This window comes from Spinacia oleracea, chromosome 6, assembly GCF_020520425.1.
Source record: "Spinacia oleracea cultivar Varoflay chromosome 6, BTI_SOV_V1, whole genome shotgun sequence".
Lineage (NCBI taxonomy): Eukaryota > Viridiplantae > Streptophyta > Magnoliopsida > Caryophyllales > Amaranthaceae > Spinacia > Spinacia oleracea.
The window spans coordinates 94,602,637-94,616,702 of record NC_079492.1 but is presented as its reverse complement, the minus strand read 5'-3'; the positions used below and the strand labels follow the sequence as shown (position 1 = coordinate 94,616,702).

At 36.1% G+C, this 14,066-nt stretch overlaps 1 long non-coding RNA gene across 1 annotated transcript; it reads right to left on the bottom strand.

Annotated features, from left to right (window-relative positions):
- Positions 1-297: 297 nt before the first annotated feature.
- On the bottom strand, positions 298-5,076 carry LOC110789666 (uncharacterized). The gene is made up of 5 exons (XR_002533650.2): positions 4,742-5,076; positions 3,582-3,700; positions 2,317-2,416; positions 1,793-1,892; positions 298-854 (listed from the first exon to the last, which is right to left on the bottom strand). It is a non-coding gene; the product is annotated as an uncharacterized lncRNA (long non-coding RNA).
- Positions 5,077-14,066: the final 8,990 nt, after the last annotated feature.

Below are 14,066 nucleotides of genomic sequence, written 5' to 3'. Positions count from 1 at the left end.
ACATTTACAATATACCATTCACCCATTCATTTATCAATTAATGGCCCACATAGCAAGTTAGTAGAAAAATCATGCACCACATAAACATTTGCATCAACTAATTAAAGGTTCCAACAATTTACAAATTATTCAACCTTATTAGTTATAATCCGGTTGTTTTAACCTTAAAGGAATGTAGACCTAATCAAGAGTTTAATGACTAAAAGCTCCCACTAAAATCAAGAATTTACATGCTTTACAAATTTTAAACATAAAATTGTATTTCCTAGTCCAACCGAAAACTTACAAATTTATTTATTTATTTTTTTTTTGACATAAGAAGAAATGAACAGAAAACTAAACTAAGCTATAACACATTTGAAGAAGAAATTACTAGATGTAGGCCAAGCTGAGATTTCTGATGAGCATCTGCAATTATCTCCCTATCAACCTTGTAAAATCACACATGATTGAAAACCTCCACCTTTGCTCACAAGCTGTTGAATCGTCCACTTGAGCCCAATATCCTGCAATGATTTCCCTTGCAACATAGAAACAAAATTAAAAGAATCCGTGAAGATGACTATATTAGCAAAACCTCTAGCTGAAGCCCAAGAAAGGCAAGCACTACAAGCAAAGGCCTCTGCATGAGTAGCGGAATCTGTAGAACCAAAATCAGAGCACCCCATTCCTATATGAAGACGAGATATGCTACCCGCCACAACCCAACCATAACCTTCTCTTTTGAATTTTTTCTGCCAAGCTGCATCTATATGGAGCGTGAACTCAGGCGCTGACGAAAAAACATAACCAATAGATCCAGTGAGTTTTTACTTTGTCCATCTACTCTTGGTCATAAATTGGAAACTGCCAATCTGAAAAGTATTGCGAAACAACAGGGTATAAGATACTCATACAAATATAGGAGGAGAAAAAAAATTAAATACAAAGGATTTAGCATTAATATAAGAACTCTTTTGAAAAATAAATTAACAAAAGTTCGTCTAGATTAATTCACTCTCGCCGCCTGAAACCTTCATTAGCCAAAGTTCCCCAAAGTCCCCCAACCACAGGAAAAAAGAGGCTTTACCACCGGTCAATCGTCGGTCGTAATGCATACAAAGAATCAGTATAACAGAAGGTGGAAAAGGAGAAACACAAACAAAATAAGAATGCAGCAGCAGTAGGAGAGATTGGACAGTTGAAGATGTTAAGTGTAGATTGGACAATTGAAGTTGTTAAGAGTTTAATTGTAATAGAGAATTGAACAATGTTCTTGAGCACCAAGTGCCAAGAATTAACGAGCATCAGCAACAACAATGTAGAGAGATATTACAAGGCTGGTTTAATACCACATGCTTAGATAAAATATTGAAAATGTATCCTCATATTTTACTATCTAAAAGAAAAGCTGCGGAAAGATGATATGTTGACCTAAAATAATAAGAAGCATACTCAATGCCCATAAATCTCAATTTTTCAGCCGACAAAGCACTAACAACCATATAAAACCAATCACACAAATACATGGAAAAAAAAGAGTACAATGCAGACAACTAAAAAAATCTTATCATGACTTGGAATTGTAAAATGCAAGTTAGGGAAGTGAATAATCAATACCAGGAAGGTAGGAAATATATTATATTTTCTGCTTGGGACACTCAGGGTTTAAATAGTATGTAAGCAAACTTAACTCAGTTGTAATACAAATGTAAGAGCACTTGGAGTTTAAAGAGTATGTATGCAAACATAACTCGATTAGTTGCAACACAAATACCATGGTAGAGTTTAAAGAGTATGTGAGCAAACATACCTCATTCCATCACAATCTCTGACTGTTTCTGAGATATTCGTTGTCATTTAGTCGCTTCTGACCACGATAAGACAAGCAAAATTGTGTCCTTACATGTCACCTATCAATAGGAAAAGATAAAACAAAATCTATTAATTAGAGAAAGTTGAAAAGAAAATAACAAAACCAAAATCAAAACCCGAGTATTGGACTGTCTGATACTCTCAAGCCGCCTCAAAAATAAAGATATCTTAGTCAAAGCAAGAGAGTGGCTTAGCTTCTCTTTCTCTGTGGAAGAGACTATGTTTCTTACTAGTACACTTTGACCTTTTTTCCAACATAAACCACCTGAAAGTTGTGCAACTAAGCTTTTAGTGTTTTTAATCTCAGCGTTGAACTCTCTTACCGACTCAAGTTTACTACTTCCGTAAATGCAAAGTGTTCTTCCCTTTTCTACCTGACATTATTGTGAGATCATGACCAGTGCACAAGTTTATTGCAACTATAACAGAGAAGATTTTAAAATGCTAGAACAAAGATCATACCTACATGGGAAAAAGAGGTTGATACTATCCAGTAAGAGGCTCAGATTCCATTTTTCTGTTCTCCGCAACTCCTTTTCTCTTGAACCTGAGAAGGGGTATGCTTACCCCAGATCCATATCATATCAGTTGCATTTATATTGGTTATTGTTCCTGTAGGGTATAAGACAACCATACTGGGAATTTCATCGATTTGCCATTCCTTTTTTGTATAGTTAATCGTCTTTGAGCTGACTGACCATGGTTGTCGAATTGAGTACCTCAACAAGGAGTTTGATAAAATATTGAAGATTGTAACTACATTATTGCTCCATTTTCCAAAAGTTGAGATGGGGATCCACAAGATATCATAGCTTCTATCTAGTTTTAGCCTACTGTGAAGAGGATGATAGTATGTCTACTAAACCAGTGCAAGAAATTCATCTACAGCAGTTGTTCTAGTTTTGAAATCAACAGGCCCATTCCAAATCATTACACAAGGTCAAAACAGTAAGGTTTGAATAAAAATTTCCTGATAAAATAGTTCTGATAAAACAGCAGTTCTGGTTCGATATTAATAGTTCCTGATAAAAGTTAATTGGCATATCCAATTAAAGTTCTTGATAAAATCTTTCTCTGAATCCTATGATCTACTTTTTAAGGCAAAAAGTGGAGCTAACTTCCATTAATTAAGCTCTAACTAACCGAAAACCTATATCTCTCTCCGCCTAATTCCAATTCCTTTAAATACAACCAGAATCAGTCAAAATTGGTCACCTGTTGACCGAATTGAATCATACTCATTCGACCAAACAATCAAAAACATATTTACTCGACAAAATAGCATTGAATCACATAATCAGATAAGTTTAAAACCAAATTACTAACCCATCAAGTTTAACTAAAATTAAAATCAGATCAAATTAATTATAACCAAAAATAAATAAATTAAAATCTCAGAACATATTCTTGAAACACTTGAAATACGATTGTGCATCGTCGTCTAAGGAGAATTGAGACTAGTAAGATAAAGTGATAAGCATCCTAAACAAATATATATCTCACTTCCAGTTGGTAAAATGTTTTCTTACAAATGAAATAGTCACATTTGAAGATATAGCCAAAAACTTAATGTTGTGTATACTCAATAGCCAAAAACTTAATGTTGTGTTTGTTGCCTATAGCAATATAATTCTCTTCTGCAGCAAAAAGTACAAGCAGACAAAGAACATAGTGAATTAAACATGCTAACGTTATTAAAAAGAGGGGAAAGGGGGTCAGTGTATTACCACAGTCGGCACAACCGCTACAAAAGCTCAGTAAAGGGCCCTGAGGACTTACTGCAGCCTGTAGCTTTCTTAATTGCATTGCTAATGAAGGGTAGTTTTGAGCACATGGAAGCCATCACCTGCAGCACAATCACCTCAGATATAGAGCAAGAGAAAACAATTTATAGAACGGGTCCGTCAGCAGAGCTCCAGAATTTTTAGCAAATAAAATGAAATGAAATTTAGATATGTACTATCTTTTAAAAGGATTGTTGTGACTTATGAGGAACTAACATGGCTATTTTGTGAAGAGAAGCATCAGTCATAGTTTATTTTATATGATTACAGCTTTAGCCATATTCCAGTGACAAAAGTTTACAAACCAGTGTTGCCTGTAATCATGATTTTGCATGTAAATCTTATGTCTCTTTTTTTGGCTCAATCAACTGAACTCCTCCTTTTCCCTCGCCCCGAACTACGTCCTCTCCCTCATCTTATTTTTCAATTGCAACAATATGGGGCGTCATTAGTGAACGGGAAAAGCAATCCTACCAAGTACAAGCAACGACTCTCTTGTTCTTACTGAAAATAGCATTTCAACTGGACTACATATATGCAAAATAGGATGTTCAAATTACAGTATGGCCTAACTTAAAATTAAGGCTTGCATTAAAGAGTATGTTTTTTTTTCTGGTAGGGATATCTTTAATTGCAAAATAAAATATATGTAAAAAAAAGGGGTTTTCTGATGTCAAAATCCAGCTTTTTATGATTCGGTAGCCCCCTAGGTCTTAATTTACTGGAAATACAATTGCACGCATCCTTGTGCAAGTGTAATGTTAAGACCAAGTTTATCATCAGCCCCTTCCTACTGTAGTTTTCCACAATTCCAGCAAATGTAATACTCTAGTGCAATAATGAAATCCAAATAATCCAACAACCTATTATCAAAATAGAGAATCAAAACCCAATTACAATCTAAATACTCACTACATACGTGAACCAATTCAGAGGAACAAAACCCTAAATCACAAATTAAACCAATCCCAATCGAATGCAAACCCCTTTCACCACAAAACCATTCAAGAAAACTAATTAACAATAATCCAACACTTAAAACACAAATTACGAACAACCAAACATAAAATCAACAGAAATCGAACATTTTATGGATGGATTACCTTGAAATTCTCTTTCGCCATGAGAAGAAGAACCGTCGGGCGGAGGAAAGGCCGCCATCTGAAGGAAATCGCCACCACCGTAATCGCCGCCGTGTGATTGATTTAGGCTGGTCTCGCTCAATTAGGGTCTTGAGGCTTAGAGTGAAGAGAACAGGAAAGGATAAAATGCGGTTTTTTTTTTTTAATTAATGTTTTTTTTCTCCTATACGTTTTAATAGCAATTTTTTTTAGAAGCCTTATAAGTTATAATAGCAGTAATTTGAGAGCGCATATGACTTGAGCGTTGGAATATTGTGTACACACGATGTACATAAGACAGTGTTTTTTATATAAGCGCTATAATATGTTATTTTATATAATTTTGATAGCGGAAGAGGTAAAAGCGCTGTTAAAAAAATGCTATTAAATGACATTTCTGTAGTAGTGCCTATAAACCCTATTATTACGAGCTACCCATAATCCCCACATAGTAACCATAAAGAGGATTATTCTTGTACTCTTAATTCCATCCATGCTATAAAAGAGCTGGATATGTTTAGAGACCCATTCGCAGAAGGAAAGGTCATCATCAATTTCTGAGTTTAAACCCAATAAACCCTGCATCCAAACCTGCTTTGCTAACTCACAAAAACGAAATAAATGATCCATCGATTCTAATGGATCACCACACTCCTCACAACTTAACGAAATGTCAATACCTCTTCGACTTAGTTGATCCTTGACCGCCAAACCTTCGTAAGAAATCCTCCACATAAAGAATTTCCACTATAGAATAGAAGGAATACGCCATAGTATTTTGTAAAAGTATTTCCATTTGACTGTAGAATGACGTGGTTCTCCTAAACCTTGTGAAAGTTGAAGAAATTCATAGGCAGATTTGATTGAAAGCTTACCTGACGGATGCGAAGCCCAATACAAAAAATTATGCTCCTCAATATTAGGATTTTCCATAGCTGAAATTGCCACAGCACTATCAAAAGAAAATGCTTGTCTAATAAGTGGTTCCTTCCACCCTCCTGAACCTTGATTAATAAAATCTCGCACCTTCCAATTCTGAGCTTGTGCTAGAGTAACATTTGAAGAAAAACTAGGTACACAACCATTTACCCATTTATCCCCTCCCGCTGAAACGTTTCTCCCATTCCCTATCTTCCACGCACAACCTTCAATAATTCTATTCTCTGCTCTTCGAAGACCTCTTAAACCCCAAGATAGAACCTTACCATGAATGAAACCTTTCTACCTATATCCAGATTAAAGGGCCATTTTGCTGAATAAACTTTAGAAACCAATAACTGAGGATTATGCTTCATTCTCCATACCTGCTTCATTAAATATTCCTTGTTCAAATCCGACAAACACCTAATGCCAAGACCCCCCATTCCACGAGGCCTGTGCAAAATGTCTTTATTTATCCAATGCATACCCTTACCACCTTGTTTAGCCCAAAAGAACCGAACCAAAAGACTATCAATTTTCGCACAAACCGAAAGAGTAATTTCCAAACTCGAAAAAACATGAGACACCATGGATACTAAAACAGAATTTATCATAACCAATTTCTGCATTGGAGAAAGAAGCAACCCACTCCACACAGTAATTTTAGCCACGACTTTATCTAAAAGAAAATTGAAATGCCTCCCCTTTTTCCCCGACATGTCAATAGGCATACCAAAATGATGGCTAAAAACACTCACTTGGGGAATTCTGAAAATCCCCTTGAAGGTGATCTGATTCTCCAAAGAAGTATTAGGGCTAAATTTGATAAAAGACTTGTTGAAATTCAATTGTTGCCCCGAGATCTTGCAGAAACGAACCAGAATATCTCTCACAATCTCACAAGATGCCTTACACGCCTTAAAGAAAACCATCGCATCATCCGCAAAGAAAAGGAGAGAAATAGACGGAGACCGTCTAGCTAGCTTAATTCCTTGAAAAAGCTTCATATCCTCCCTCAATTATAACATTCGACTAAGAATATCCATACAAAACGGAAATAAGAAAGGGCTTAAACCACACTTAGGCTTGAAGCTTTCAGACACCTTACCATTAACTAGTGTCTTGAATGAAACTGTTGAGATGCATTGACTAACCAAAATAATAAAATGATCCGGGAAACCATAAGCTTTAAGAACCTTGAAAAGGAAACCCCAGTGCACTCTGTCATAGGCCTTGCTCATATCCATCTTAATTGCTGCCAAATTCAGATTCCCTGATTTGCGTTTATTCATTGAATCTAACAGCTCATGGCTTAAAATGACATTATCACTTATATACCTCCCTAGTAAAAAAGCATGTTGAGCCTCTGAATTGACAGACGGTAATACAACCTTCAGACGATTAACCAATCATTTAGACGCACATTTGTAGATTGTATTACATAAGCGGATAGGTCTTAAATGCCCAACCTCTTCGGGAGTTGCGATTTTTGGAATCATAACCAACAGAGACTGATTCCACTCTTTTAATATATAACCAGATTCAAAAAATCTGTTCACAGCTTGAAAAACTGATTCTCTCACTCTACCCCAATGAACCTTGAAAAATTCAGAAGTGATTCCATCCGGCCCTGGAGATGAAGACCCATTCATATCAAATATCACCTTCTCTACTTCCTTGAAGGAAAGTGGCCTAATTAACAGTGATGAATGACCCTGAGAAAGATGCGGAAGATCTAACTCTCTCAAAATTTTCCCTACTTCATCATCATAACAAAAATGTATCCCATCAGACATATAAACCTTTTTTAACGAACAATCCACAATATTTTGGATTTCCTCCTGACTTGAATGAAAAGGCCATTGTCGTCCTTGATCTTAGCAATCTCTTTACGAACTTGTCTGTGTTTAATCCTAGAATACAACACCAGCTTTGAAGGAACATCACCATTAACCAACCACTTTTCTTTCGATCTTTGCCTCCAATAATGAAGCGAAATAGCCATTTGCGCAGAAGAAGATTTTACATGATCAATATAAACTCCTCCATCCAAAAGATTAGACACTGAACTACCTTTCTCTCCAAGATTTTGAGATAACTCTCTCCAATTAATACTCCAAAGATTTTTATTAGTAAGGCACCATTTTTTTAAGCGACCTTTCAAAAGATGAAGATTCCTAGAAACTATAAACATTGGAGACCCTGGTATAATAAAATCCCACACTTGGTTAACATGAAGAAAAACATTTGGGAAATGAATACACCAATTCTCTAGCTGGTATGGTATGCCTTTTATGAAATCATGGGGAACAGTCTCTGCAATGATAGCCGCATGATCGGACGATAAAATGGGTTGATTGACTAACCTTGAATTCGAAAATAAAGAAAACCAACCTTGAGACGTATAGGCTCTATCTAATCTCTCTAAAATAAGGTAAGAATCTTCTCTAAAATTGGACCAAGTAAATTGAGGCCCTGAGAACGGAACATCAAATAAATTTGCCTTAATACGCCATTCTAAAAAATCTTCTCATCCTTTAATAATACTAGAACCCCCAAGCTTATCCGAATGATAATCTAATTGATTGAAATCTCCTAAAAGGAAGCAATTTTGAACATTTTCCAATAAAGAAAGCATCAAGTTCCAGATTCTAACTCTTTCATCAAGGATCGGGGCTCCATAGACAAACATTACATACCATTCATTACCATTAGATTGTACAACCTTACAAAATACAATATTTTGAGATTTAAAAACACAAGAAACGTCCCAAGCTGACCAAGCTAAAACTAATAGCCCTCCACTACTACCAACCGAATCTACACCAAAAACAAAAGATGGTTGGAATAAACTAAGCTTGCTAGAAATTACTGAAACACTAGTTTTAGTCTCTGAAAGAAACAAAAACATAGGCAAAAATGACTTTACTAACCACCCTATATATGGAATTTTAGGAGATTTTAAGTCATTGGTGCCCTTAGTATTCCAAGAAACAAACTTCATATGACACTCGGAGACTGTGCTGAAGGAAATAATGCCCTTGGTCCAAGTATGCATTCTATGTTAAGTCTAATAAATGCGGTTCAGTATTAATTAACAAGTTAATAATTCAGTGAGATCAAGTGAGCTGAATGCCTATCTAGAGGCCGCTTCAGTTCAAGTGGAATTAATGATATTAATCCACAGCTTACTCTTGACTGAACCCGTAGGGTCACACAAATAGTACGTAAATGGATCAAGTATTTAATGGCATTAAATACTCTATCTATGGATATTCGGAATCGACGGATCTTGGTTTCAGTGGGAGCTGAGATCGTCACAAGCAAGAAATGAATACTCCGGAAACGATGATATTGCCGGAAACGGAAATATGGATCGTATCGGAAATATAAATATTATCCAAGTCGTAGATGTTGCCGGAAACGGAAACATGGTACGTATCGGAAAATATTATCGGAAATGGAAATATTGCCGGAATCGGAAATATTGCCGGAAACGGAAATATTGTCAGAATCGGAAATATTATCGGAATCGGAAAATAATTCCGGAAACGGAAATATTAAATATTTGTTCGAAACGGAAATTAATTCCGGAATCGGAAATATTAAATATTGTTCGTATCGGAAATGAATTCCGAAAACCGGGAATTTTATCGGAAGCGTATCGTACGAATAAGCATCGGACGAGGCCTGCCGGACGAAGGCCCAGCACGAAGCCAGGCCATCGCCCAGCAAGCAATGGCGCGCCACAACACAGCCCAAGGCTGCGGCAGGCCTACCGCAAGGCAGGCCCAGCGCGCAGCTTAGGCCATGGCAGCCTCGTGGGCTGCGGTAGCTCGCATGGGCTTCGTGGGCGTGTGGGCTGTGCGCGGGCATGGCCTGCATGCTTGCGGGTCATGCTCGTGTGTGTGTTTGTGTCCATGCATAATTCCTAAAACTATTAGGATTTGATGTATGATTAAATTCCTATTCCTATTAGGATTATTTAATTAAATAGAGTCCTTGTAGGATTCTAAGTTTAATTTAAATCGTATCCTACTAGGATTCCAGTTCCCTTTCCAAACCTCTATAAATAAGGGCCTAGGGTCATAATTTATACGGACGATTGAAGTATTCAAAGGGTAAGTTTTTGAAACAAAGTTCAGCCACACTCTTGCACAATAATAACCGAAATTCCTAAGCACCTTAAGGGCGATTCTAGTTGGTCAATCTTGAGGCGGATCCGGACGTACTGTGGACTATCTACGGAGGGACGACACTTGGAGTCCTAAAGACTTGTTCTTGTTCGGTTCGGGCGCAGCTAGGGAAGGCACGCTACAAAGTGTATGCATCTATACTATGCTAAATGATTATGTGTAAATAATATGCTTTCCTGGCTTTATGGTTTTTCCGCATGATTTATGTTGTCATATGAATCATAACCTAACAGTGCTATCACGAGCCTCTTATTATTTTCATAATCTAAATTGCATGAACATGGTTAAATATTACGAATTTGCAAGAATTAAAAGGGGTGATTAATTTTCGTAATTGTTAATTAATTGCAAATTGCGTTTATTTAATTATACGTACGCAGTTTTTCGGCAGTTTCTTCGTTACTCATCCAAATCGAGTGATTTTTGTGTCAATTCCGCATGTAAAAGGCATTCTAAAATTTTGACAAAATTAGTATTTTTCGGCCGAACCCAGAATTCTCAAATTCGAAGCCTAACTATGACTTTTCGGAGGTTTTAGTTTTTCGAATGCAAAATTTCGTAAATTTAAGATGTTAAATTAAATATTTGCGATTCTTGTTGATAAATCTTGAATTTTTGATTGACCTACTGTATATGTTTAACAAGTTTGAATGCCTAGCCTTGTTAATTATGCAATCTAATTTGTAATTATGATTAATTTGTTGAAAATTGGAATAATTTAGAATTAATTTGATTTTCATAATTAGTTATAATTTAATTAGATACCTATGATTAAAAACCACCATAAAAATTGTAAATTTGTGTTAAATTTTAAATTTTTATGACCTAGACTTGAATCCATGTTAATCGGAAATCAATTAAATAATAAATTTTCGATTTTTCGCCCTAAAATTATGAAATTAATATTATTTATTAATTTGTCATTAATTTTGAATATAAGTTTTAATTTTTATGCGATTCGCTCATATAACTTGCACGCACAAAGCAATGGACGCTACGTGTTACCCTTAAGGGGTGTTGTATAGTGCGGGCATGCGACGACGAGCAAGGAAGCTCGTCGCCCATGCGGTACGAATGCAGCGAGCAAGGGCATGGTGCACGAGCACAAGGCAGCAGCCCAGCCTTGTGTCGTGGGCTGTGAGCAATGGACGCATGGGCAGGGGCGAGAGCAAGGCACGAGCAGTCGCGTGTGGGCAGCAAGCGTGTTGCGCCACAGCGCGCACTGCCTCGCGCAAGCATGCGGAGCCTCGCGCGCAGCGAGCGCAAGCTCGCGTGCCACGAGCGCTACGCACAGCGTCGATGGCTCGCGCGCAACGAGCGCCAGCTCGCATACTGCTGCCTCGTGCGATGAGCGCAAGCTCGCGTGCGGGAAAGGCAGGCGCGCAGCGAGCGATGGCTCGCGTACATCGAGCACTGGCGCGCGCAGCGAGCACCAGCTCGCGTGTTCGATTGATGCCTTGCGATGGTGAGCAGCAGCGATGCGACGCAGCGCATGGGCTGCGCGCACATGGCCAGCGATGGCTGTGTGCGTGTGGCCCATGGGCGTGCGTTGCGTGGGGTTGTTGCGTTGCGATTAGATCGTTTTGAAATTTTAATTTGAGATTTTCAGTTTACGTAATTTTAATTAATTTTAAAATTAATAATTTAAATTATTTTCTTGGATTTTAATTTTGAATATTGTAATTATAATAAATTTTATTTATTCTAATTTTTTTACTAAAATTAAAATCATGAATTAATTTAAATACGACTGAAATTAAATTAAATTTATGGATTCAATTATAAATTTATATGAGCTTTAAATTTTAATTAAATTTGTATGTTTCCGGTTAGACTAGAAATACATTTTTATGTTTAAAATTAGTAAAGCATATGAATTTATTGGTTTAAGTGGGAGCCCTTTTTAGTCATATACTCTTGATTAGGTCTACAAATCCTTAAGGTTAAAACAACTTGATTAGAATTAATAAGGACTGAATAATTTGTAGATTATTGGTGCCCTTGATTAATTGCTGCAAATGTTTATGTGATGCATAATGTGTTTTACTAACCAGCTATGTGGGCCATTCATGATAATGAATGGGTGAATGGTATATATTGTATATGTATTGTTTTGCAGGTTATGAAGTGATAGTATGGCCCAAATAGGATAGAAAATATGGTCTGCGTACCATTAATTTGAATGTAATTGGTCTAAAGTACCAAAGTTGTTTTTCAATTCAAATATGGTCTGCGTACCATCAAATAGTTGTAATTAGTTTTAATTATAGCTTATCCTATTTGAAGAAAATGGTGCCTCCCACGGAGATTTTCGAGACGGACTTTGAAGTTGAAGCTTCAAGATGAAGTCGGGCCATACTAGATCACATTTATCTTATGCATGTTTTAAGTTATTTATTGCTTTTAAATATGTCTTAAAATGCATGAGATTGTGGCTTGATTATGTTGCATGATTAAGGATTTTAGTTCACTTAAAATCTAACCAACATAGTAAGAGCCTTAAGTTCCAAACTTAAAAAATTGAGTTAAAAGGTGCCATGCCAAAATATACACTTGCTTGGATATCCTTTACATCAATCTAGTAATAGTTTTCGCTCAGCGAGGTGTTACTTATTGGTCCTAAAGGGGCAAGGTACACAAATAATTGTGAGTACATGTTAGTTTTGGTGAAACTCAACGATATAAGTAAGGAGTCCTTTTATGTCGTGGCAAAATCGATAGGTTTACCTAATAAGTTCTTAGACGTGCCTATCAACCAAGAATAGTTTCTAGACTATTAGCAAAAGGTTTTTGCTTACCTAAGATGTTTTAGAATTAAGTCGACAAACTGTGCTTAATTCTTCAATGATTTTAGGATCTTGGAATCATTTTATTCACACCTGCCGGAACATTAAATTCGAATAAAATGCTAATAACTTGTTTGAATTGCATGATTGCTTTAATTTTCAAGTTATTATTCATGATAAATGTTTAGACTTTGCATGCTTCAATGTATGTTTTAATTATTGTTTATAATTAAATATATTGCACTGCAATAAATCCTTTTAGAAAGGTAACAGTAAATTTCCTCGATTGGTAGTGAATTCAAGAACGATTCACGGAAATGAGAGAAAATGAGCGATTTAAAATGTACGTTTCTTTTAGCGACTTTTATGGTTGTTTTCGAGTATCAAAGTCGAATGGCAAACCGATTGGTGCTTGTGAATTCAAAATACAATGTAGTTTTGAGATCATAAAGCATTGAGTTTAAACACTCAGCTTTACCAATGGTTAACAACCTAAAATCTTTTTCCATTTAATTCTCGAATGAGTCTAGTCCCTAGACATTCGAATAGATTGATGCTTAGAGAACTTTAGAAGCTTCTGGTAAGATCATCTAGTTGAAACAGAATATTCAACATAAATAAAATGGTAAGAACTCTGTTGGAATGACATCGGACATGTCTAACAAAGTATAAAAGTCAACACTATAGAATTCAATTCTTAAGACTATAAGAAAGGGTACAAGAAATAGGAAAACAAGGAACAAATGAAAGGAATTTACGATTCCGTTTCTACCTATAAGTTTATGTTTAAAGAGAAGTGACCTAGCAATCAAACTTCCTTGGTATCATATACCGCTTGAGGTTCTTACTTCGGTAATAACTCAAATAATGGAAGCTAGGATACACTAATGACCTACAAGTGGGAAATGAAGCATGGCAATGCTACATTAGTTGTAGGGTCATCTAGTTTGTTTTAAGTCCTTTCAAAGGCTGGAACTTAATGGCTATTTTGTTCCATAATCAGCATACCTAAATTTCTGCTTCAAACACAGAAAGACTCACATTCAGAAGAACGAAAACAATGCTTGTTTGTTTGTTTATTTGAATGAAATGGTCATTTATGGTTTGAGTCAATATGCTTGATTAAAACAAACAACTCTTTAAATAAAAACTTTACTAGGTTCAAATCAAACCCTTGATTTGAGTTCCATTAATCTTTGGCATTGTTGCTTAGACCATATCAACAAGTTAACATTCACAAGCTCTATTTTAATGGACTTTTGAAAGTTGGTTTATTTCTAGATCAACTTAAGACAAGCTAGTCTTACTTGTTGAAAGTAACAAAGAATATGAACTATTGTTAGAACGCCTAGACGATAGAGTTCAAAGCTAAAGAAAGGTTTTATGACTTTATTATTTCACATG